The sequence below is a fragment of the Pteropus alecto genome, unplaced genomic scaffold (assembly GCF_000325575.1).
Source record: "Pteropus alecto unplaced genomic scaffold, ASM32557v1 scaffold24, whole genome shotgun sequence".
NCBI lineage: Eukaryota > Metazoa > Chordata > Mammalia > Chiroptera > Pteropodidae > Pteropus > Pteropus alecto.
The window spans coordinates 26,654,015-26,662,465 of NW_006439192.1; positions in this window are offsets into that span (position 1 = coordinate 26,654,015).

The following is an 8,451-nucleotide window of genomic DNA, read 5'->3' on the forward strand; positions in this document are numbered from 1 at the left end:
GGGTCATATGCTAGTTCTATTTTTAACTTTTTGGAATCTCCGAACTGTTTTCCATAGCCTGCAACAATTTACAATCCCATCAGTAGTGCACAAGTGTTTCTTTTCTCCTCATCCTCACTAACACTTGTTATTTGTTGATTTATTTATGCCAGCCATTCTGATAGATGTGAGGCGGTATCTCATTGTGGTTTTAATTTGCATTTTCCTGATGTTGAACATATTTTCATATGTCTATTGCCCATCTGTATGACCTCTTTGGAGAAATGTTTATTCAGGTCTTCTGCTCATTTTTAAGTCACATTGTTTGTCTTTTTTGTGTTAAGTTGTATGAGTTCCTTACGTATTTTGAATAATAACCCATCTCAAATGTATCATTGGTGAATATCTCCCCCTATTCAGTAGGTTGTCTTTTCAGTTTGTCGATGATTTACTTCACTGTACAAAACCTCTTTAGTTTGATGTGGTCCCATTTTTTGGTTTGTTTGTTGCCTTTGTCTGAGGAGACATTAAAAAAATTATTAGTAGAACTGATGTCAAAGAGCTTACTGCCTATATTTTCTTCTAGAAGTTTTATGGTTTGGGGTCTTACATTTAAGTCTTTAATCTATTTTGAGTTTATTCGTGTATGTGGTATAAGAAAGTAATCCAGTTTCATTTTTTGCATCTCTCTGTCCAGTTTTCTCAGCACGATTTGTTGAAGAGACTGTCTTTATCACACTATAGATTCTTGCCTCCTTTCTCATAGATTAATTGACCATATAGGTGTGGGTTCATTTCTGGGCTCTCTATTCTGTTCCATGTGTCAATTTTTAATGCTGGTGCCATGCTGTTTTGATTACTATAGCCTTGTAGTATAGTTTGATATCAGGTGGTGTGATAGCTCCAACTTTTTTCTTTGTTCTTAAAATTGCTGTGGCTATTCTTAAATTTTATTCTTAAAATTGCTGCGGGTCTTTTGTGGTTCCATATAAATTTTAGGATTATTTGTTCTAGTTATGTGAAAAATGCCATTGGTGTTTTGACAGGGATTGCACTTATTCTGTAGATTGCTTTGGATAGTATGGACATTTTAGCAATGAGCACAGTATATGCTTCCATTTATTTGTTTCTGCCTCAATTTCTTTCTCCAATGTCTTACAGTTTTTCAAGTATAGGTCATCTACCTCCTTGGTTAAATTTATTCCTAAGTATTTTGTTATATTTTTTATGTAATTGTAAATGAGATTATTTTCTTAATTTATCTTCCTGATAGTTCCTTATCGTTATATAAAAGTGTAACTGATTTCTGAGTATTAATTTTCTGCCCTGCTACTTTATTAAATTCATTTATCAAGAACCGATGGGAAATATTTGACAAAAGTTAAAAAGTGTTTATTTAATAAATTGATTGTTGTGGGCTGTAGACTAACCTAAGAACTGTGAATATGAATTCTTTTACTAAAAGGTTCTTGTGTTAATACAGTATGATAATAACCAGAACTAAAATAATAAAATTTATTTCACTCAGCAAAAATAAAATACAGTAGATCCAATAAAATTTTTTTCTTTACATATTATATATATACATATATATACAAGCAAAATAAGCTGAAATCAGAAATAATTTGACACCTCTAGTAATGAAACTAGAAATGAAAAAAAAAGGATGAATATTAACTATTTTGGACTGTAAAGAAATAGTCCAAAAATTAACTGTAAATGTGTGGCTGAGAATATTTAGGGACTCTCAGTTTGAACATAAATAAGTAGAATATAATCTTAGGGAAGCCATAAAGAGATGTGATGAAAATGAGAAAAACTCAACTCTGCTGAAGGCCTGTGGGGAAGGAGATGATTTTTAGAGAGCCTAGAAAAGGTACCATACATAGAGAATAATATACTCTATTGAACATAAGCACTATGCTACTTGAGAAGTGTTCTTATGGCTTTTTCATAGACTTGATTAGGGTTTCTCAACCCAGGCAATAATTGACATTTAGGGCCAGATAATTCTTTGTTGTGGGGAGCTCTCCTGTGCATTGTAGGATGCTTAGCTGTATCCTTGCCTTCTACCCAATAGCAACTCCTGCCTTCTCCCAGCCCAAGCTGTGACACCCAAATATCTCTAGATATTGCCAAATTCCACTGTGTGGGGGGATGAGGGGTTGCATCCATTTGAGAACTACTGACTTAGATAAACATTCTTCGAACTTCCTTTGTTAGGATTCTATTGTCATCTAATGTCATTTCAGACGAGGATAGCATTTACTGTTATTCAATAAATCAGAACTTTGGTTAATAATGTATTAGTCTCTGGAGGCTTCAATTGGGGTGATTAATTCTGTAAGAGACTGGTCACCCCTGAATGTGATATTTATCTTATAAAATTGAACTTCTTAATGTGTAGCCCTGAGGACCAAATTTTGGACCATGGGGACTTAACCCAGAACAGCAAACTCATAGCTCCCTTCCAGTATTCTATATCGACTTTATTATCTTAATTCTAACCACAGAGTACAGTAGAATGAGTAAAGATAAACCTTAGTAAAGATTCTCTGTCTCACATTTATATTGAAAAATGTCTAGATTTCATGGATTCATTTGCATTTTATTTCCTAATTTAAAAAAAATTCTTTAAATCTTAAGGCCTTATTTATTTTCCATCACACACTGTCGTATTTGTTGCTCCTTATTTGTTTCAAAAAGATCAGGAGTGACAGGCAGCCAACAGGTTGTAAAGGTGCTCAACATCACTAATTATTAGGGGAATGCAGATAAAAACAACAATAAGATATTATTTCACATCTGTTAGAATGATTATTATGAAAAAGACAAGAAATAACAAGTGTTGGCAAGAATATGGAGAGAAAGGAACTTTTGTCCACTATTGGGGAATGTAAATGGTGCGGCCACCATGGGAAACAGTAAGGAGTTTCCTCAAAAAATTAAAAATTGAACTACCACATGACCCATCAATTCCACTTCTGGGTATTTATCTGAAGGAAACAAAAACACTAACTCAAAAAGATATGTGTACTTCTCATGTTTATTGCAGCATTATTTACAATAGCCAAGGTATTGAAACAACCTAAGTGTATATCGATGGATGAATGGAATAAGAAAATGTGGTATATATACACAATGAGATATTAATCAGCCACAAAAAAGAGGGAAACCTTGCCATTTGGGACATTGATGGACCTAGAGTGTATTATGCTAATGAAATAAGTCAGAGAAAGACAGAAAAATACCACATAGTCTCACTTACATGTGGAATCTAAAAAAAGAAAAAAATCCTGAGCTCAAAGATACGGAGAACAGATTGGTGGTTGCCAGGGTCAGTGTGGTGTGTGCATGTCAGGAGGTGGGAGGATGGCCAAAATGGGCGAAGGTGATCAAAAGGTACAAACTTCCAGTTATAATGTTACCAAGTGAAATGCTTGGCCTCTCTGCCTCCATCTTGTTCAAGCCTGCTTTGTTCCCATGGCATTCAGGTTAATAGCTTCTTGCATATAGACATGCTAATCTTTAGAGGAATTCTGCTTGCAGCTTGTGTTTTATAAAAACAGCCCCTTACCAGAAGGTGTCTCTCCCAAAGAGATGAGGGAATATGTACAAACTCACCTGCCCAGAGCCCACCACAGAAGCTGCTGTTTGAAAAGTGCCAGACTTTATGTGAAAGATTCTTTTGCTACTCTTAAAAGCATCAGGCAAAGAGACAGGGGCCTGTTGGGATACTCTTCAGAGACAGTACTGGTGGCCATCATATTTTCATATTGTGCCAATACCTTGCTAAAGCTGGTGGGAGGGAGCCTTTTTTTTTTTTTTTTAAACCCTAGATTCCTCCTCCTACCCCACCCAGCGGGCATTGTCTTCACGCTCTCCCTCTGCCATGCTCCACAATGCCAGTATCTCTTGGAGGGAGCTTTTACACAAGTTCTGGTGCCCTGGTTTTTACATCTGGCTCTTTGGTTTTTGTGACTGCAGTCCAACGGTCTCCCCTTGATTGCCTGGCTCTGAAGGCCAGAACACCAGATCGCCAACCCCAGGGTAGACTGAAACACACCTCTAGTCTTTCTGAGAAAGAGGCCTATTTGCTTGTTCGGGCACTTTGGCCTAAGGGGCAGGCTCCATTGCTATTTTCATCTCTTTCTAAAGATCTCAACATCCCCTAATTAGCATCATGTTTGCTTTGCCTGTCTTTCACTGATTTCAAAACTTCATAAAGTAAAAAATCACATATTCCCACTTTCAAGATTTCGATTAGATTCCTCCAAATTTTTAATAAATTTTAATTATATTATGATACCTAACTAATTATATTAATAATAGAAAAATGTATTTGTAAAGTAGGACAGTTAGAAAATATAGAAGAATGAAAAAAGAAAATCAAATAACCAATAATCCAATAAAAGAGAAAATTTAATTTAATTTCTCTTGACTGCACTTAACTGCGAAACTTTTTGTGCCTGACAATTTTTTTGGAAGCAGCAGTGAGACTGTGGCAGCCTGACCCTGCGTGACCATTTCCTGCTTGAACCAATTAGTTTCTGACTGCATCCCCTTTCCCAGGACTCTGGCTGACGCAGCAGTCCGAAAAGCTGCTTAAATGATTAAGCCGGTTTCCTTATAGTTTGGCAGCCAATCAGTGTTCTCCTTATGTTCTCCTTCTTTATATGGAATATCTATAGCTGTGTGGGAATGCGGAAGTACAAAATTGTGTAAAACTGCCAGCCATGTTACAGTCGAGGCTCAGCCTTTGGATAAGAATCCGCTGAGCTCCTGCTGCTTTTTGCTTATAGCCTTGGTGTCCTGTCTCTCTGTTTGAGAATCCTGCAACAAAACCTTTTCTAGATTCTAACATGATTGTTTAGATATTTAATTTTCTTTTAGTAAATTTGATAATTTATGCTCTCCAAAAATGTAATCTCTTTTCTCTAGATTTTATTTTTATTTTTTGTAGCATTTAAAAAAAATGATCTTCACACCTGTGGTTATCACACTTTCCCCTTGTTTTTGTTTTCTTTCTCTTTCTTGCTTGATTCTTTTATTCAGAGGTGATTCTTTTTAGTTGGCCTTCAAGTAACAATTCTGAGATTACATAGGAATTTTTTTTTTTTGAGTCAAAAGAAACGTTTTAGAAAAGAGGTATCACTCCACAGACAGAATGTGGTCTCCTCTCAGAGGCAGAAAGTGAGAGGGATTCTGTTAGTGGAATTCAGTTTATATATCATTCTTTAGTTCCCATTTCTTTTGATACAGATATACAGTTGGGAAGGGGAAGGGAAACAGTATGTATCCTGAAAGGCTTGCTGGCAGTTCCCAGCCTTTAATCCATGGGTTCCCCAAGGTTTTAGCCTTAGGGATTGAATGATTTTATTTTGTGTAGGGCAGCCACTGAAGGACTCTCTTGTTCCTGTTTCCTTTTCGCAAGTGTGGGGGATAGGTTGTTAGCAATCGCAGTAGAAATCTTCCTTTGTTCTGCAGGTGTCCTCCTGGCCTGGCTGATCAGCATATTGTAGTCTCTGAATATAGCTTGATTAACATGTTAATTCTCTTTTTCCTCCCTACATTATTTCCCTCTCAGAGATTTTATTCCTTTGTTCTTAAGGGGATATTAAGGGAAGATCTGTCTTCTGTAACCTCTTCAAAGCTGAGATAAGGCTATAGTCCCTGCATACCTCAAATAAAAATCTCTGGGCCCTGGAGGCAGAGAAGGTGAGGTCATTCCAGCATGTAGAAGTAGTAAGAAGCCTTGCAGCCTAGAAGATATAAATTTAGCAAAAAGATTGACAAGACAAAAGTCAAAATTAATAGTAGAGGTAATTGACAATGAAGTTACTTTTCCATGGCAGTTTGTTAATTCAAGATAAAGTTATCTAGTGAGAAGAAACTGAATCATTCTGAAGAAATTAGAGGCATGGACAGCAGGCTGAAGAATAATTATTCAGTTAAGTCCCCTGAGTCCCTGGGATATGTGTGCTTATCTATTTTCCAGAACAAGAGCTTAAGATCTTCCATGGGTTCACAGGAATAGGCTGCCTTTCCCATTTTATTTTCTGGAGGAACCTCTGAGAGCTCGAGACAAATTGTACCCAGATTTTGATTCTTTGTAATTTGACAGCACTTGACTTACTTAAAACTAGGTGGGGACTTTTCTGTTTGCATTGAGAGCTGACTTTCAATAGATCGCAGGGAGGGTGCTGCTCTGCTCCATAGGAAACCTTGACACAGAAGTGGGTCATCTACGAATGGGTTAGCCTTAGATTCCTCACAAATGTGCTTTGTGTGATGGGCAAGGGGGCTGCCCCCTTCCTGGCTGTGCCCCATTTCCTGGGATGAGGCATTCTCTGCACCGGCCCCTGGTCCTAACACACAGTGGGGAATTTCATTTTTAGTCCCGGTCTCAAAATGGGAAAAGTAAATTATCTTAAGTTGGCTATTTATTCCTGTCACTGTATAGTTAGCGTTGGAGAGAGGCCTATGGGGTGGGCCTAGACAGAGTAGGTAGCTCTGGTATCTAGTAAAAGTTTTTCCTCCCTGCCATGTTGAGGGTGACCTGAGTCTCCACTGTTGTGATTGCAATGGATTTCTCTAAGACTGGAACCTGTGAGCACTTTGGCCTCTGTTGTTGGTAGAGGGAGCAGCCCTCTCATGAGAGGCTTGCTATGAGGGGAGAGGGCTTATGAGGTCTTCCCCTCCCTGACTTCCCAGGCTAGATGGACACTCACCCTTCCAGTGGCCTTTCTTCCTGTAATGTGTGCATTGATTATGCCCCAGTCCCGAGGATGCCAACCATAGCCACCTAAAGTCGAGGCCCTCCAGGACTAAAAGATTTTTATTGTCTAGGGTCGCCTTGAGATAGTCTCTGTTTTATGACAGCTAAAATTAGCACCTTTTTGTATTTTGCTTTCTTCTTTGCCTGGTCCCAGTTATTGGACACCTTAAAGACCTCTGGCACCAAGGCAGCCTGTGAGGTTTGGAGACCAGGCCTCAATTTTTGGAGCTTCCTTTAAATATTGGGCACAGCCCGAGTTATGAAATGTATAGCCAGAAGTGTCTAGCTCATTGGCCCATTAGACTTTGGGCCAATGTTAGTATATTTTCTAAAAGCCTCAGAAAACTGGTTAAGACAACATAATACACAGAAAATTATTTCGATGAAGTACAGAATCCTTGTTTTCTACTCAGAAAACTTTCCCATAACATTAGTTGCAGACCAATAGTCTAAGAAACATTAAAACACAATTCTAATTTTGTATTAGCTTACTTTTGACATTTAAATTTCCAATCTTGTTTAGCTTAATCACATATAAAATTTCCTCTCAGGATTTCTCTTCACAAATCTTCTACAACTTCCCTCATCCCTTCAGTTTGCCTCTTCTCACTCATTCAGAAATAACCAAGTTTAAGACAAACACTTTTCCTTTGATTTCCTTCAAAATATATCACCATACTTTACACCTTCTGTTACCAAAAATATACATTTCTCTTTCCATCATAATTAGAATTCTTAACTCAACCACCATATATATATATATAACACTGACAAATATAGATCAGAGGTCATGCACATACTCTTATTATTTCCTCATCCTCAGTATTTGTAACTTCCCTGAGGATGCATATTTAGTTTCCTCAGGGAGCAATGAAAGAGATAGGGTCCCCAGAGAACTCGGTGCTCCCTCAGAGTCCAAGAGTGAAGAGGGAGGAGAAAGTTCCTGATTATTTTGAGATCTCCAGGAAGGCTCTTATCATTGAGCCATCTGATAAGTCTGGGTCTTGGTAAAGGAGCATAGAAGCTTGTACATAGGGGACTTCTTTCCATTTTTCCTGTTTCTTGCAAAGAAGATCTAATTGTAGGATAGTATTGTAGTTTAGTGAACTGTTTACAGGCTAAACTTCTTGGTCTCCCTCCCATTGTTAGTTTGGGAGGAGGAGGGGCAAGCAGTTGCCGCTGCTGCATGTTTCACTGATAGCTGGGCCCTGGGGCTGCGGTTCCTGCCTTCCCTGCAGGGCACAAGCTGGAGGTGCCCATGCCACTCTGGAGGAAGGAAGAAAAATATTCTTCCCTTACCAGGAATTGAACCTGGGCATCCTGGGTAAAAGCATTAAAACTTAACCCTTAAGATACTAGGGAACACAATCCTCGCTGTGCCTGAATCTGGAATTGCATTACTCCACCCTCTGAGAGGGGTGCACAAGTGCCCTGTGGTGCAGTGCTGCCTGGGAAGGCTGAAAGGGGTACAGCAGCATGGGTCTGGGCCTGCCGCTGCTAGAAGGAGCAAATGCAGTAGGGGTCTGGGCCCACTACTGCCATGAGTGTGCACAGGGGTTTACCTGCAGCTCCAACAAGAGGGATGCAGGTGCGGGTCTTGAGCCCCTGCTGCCAGAGGGGGAATGGCAGCATGGGTCTAGGCCTGTCGCTGCCCTGAGCGTGCGCAGGTATTTACCTGAGCTCCAAGGGAAAGA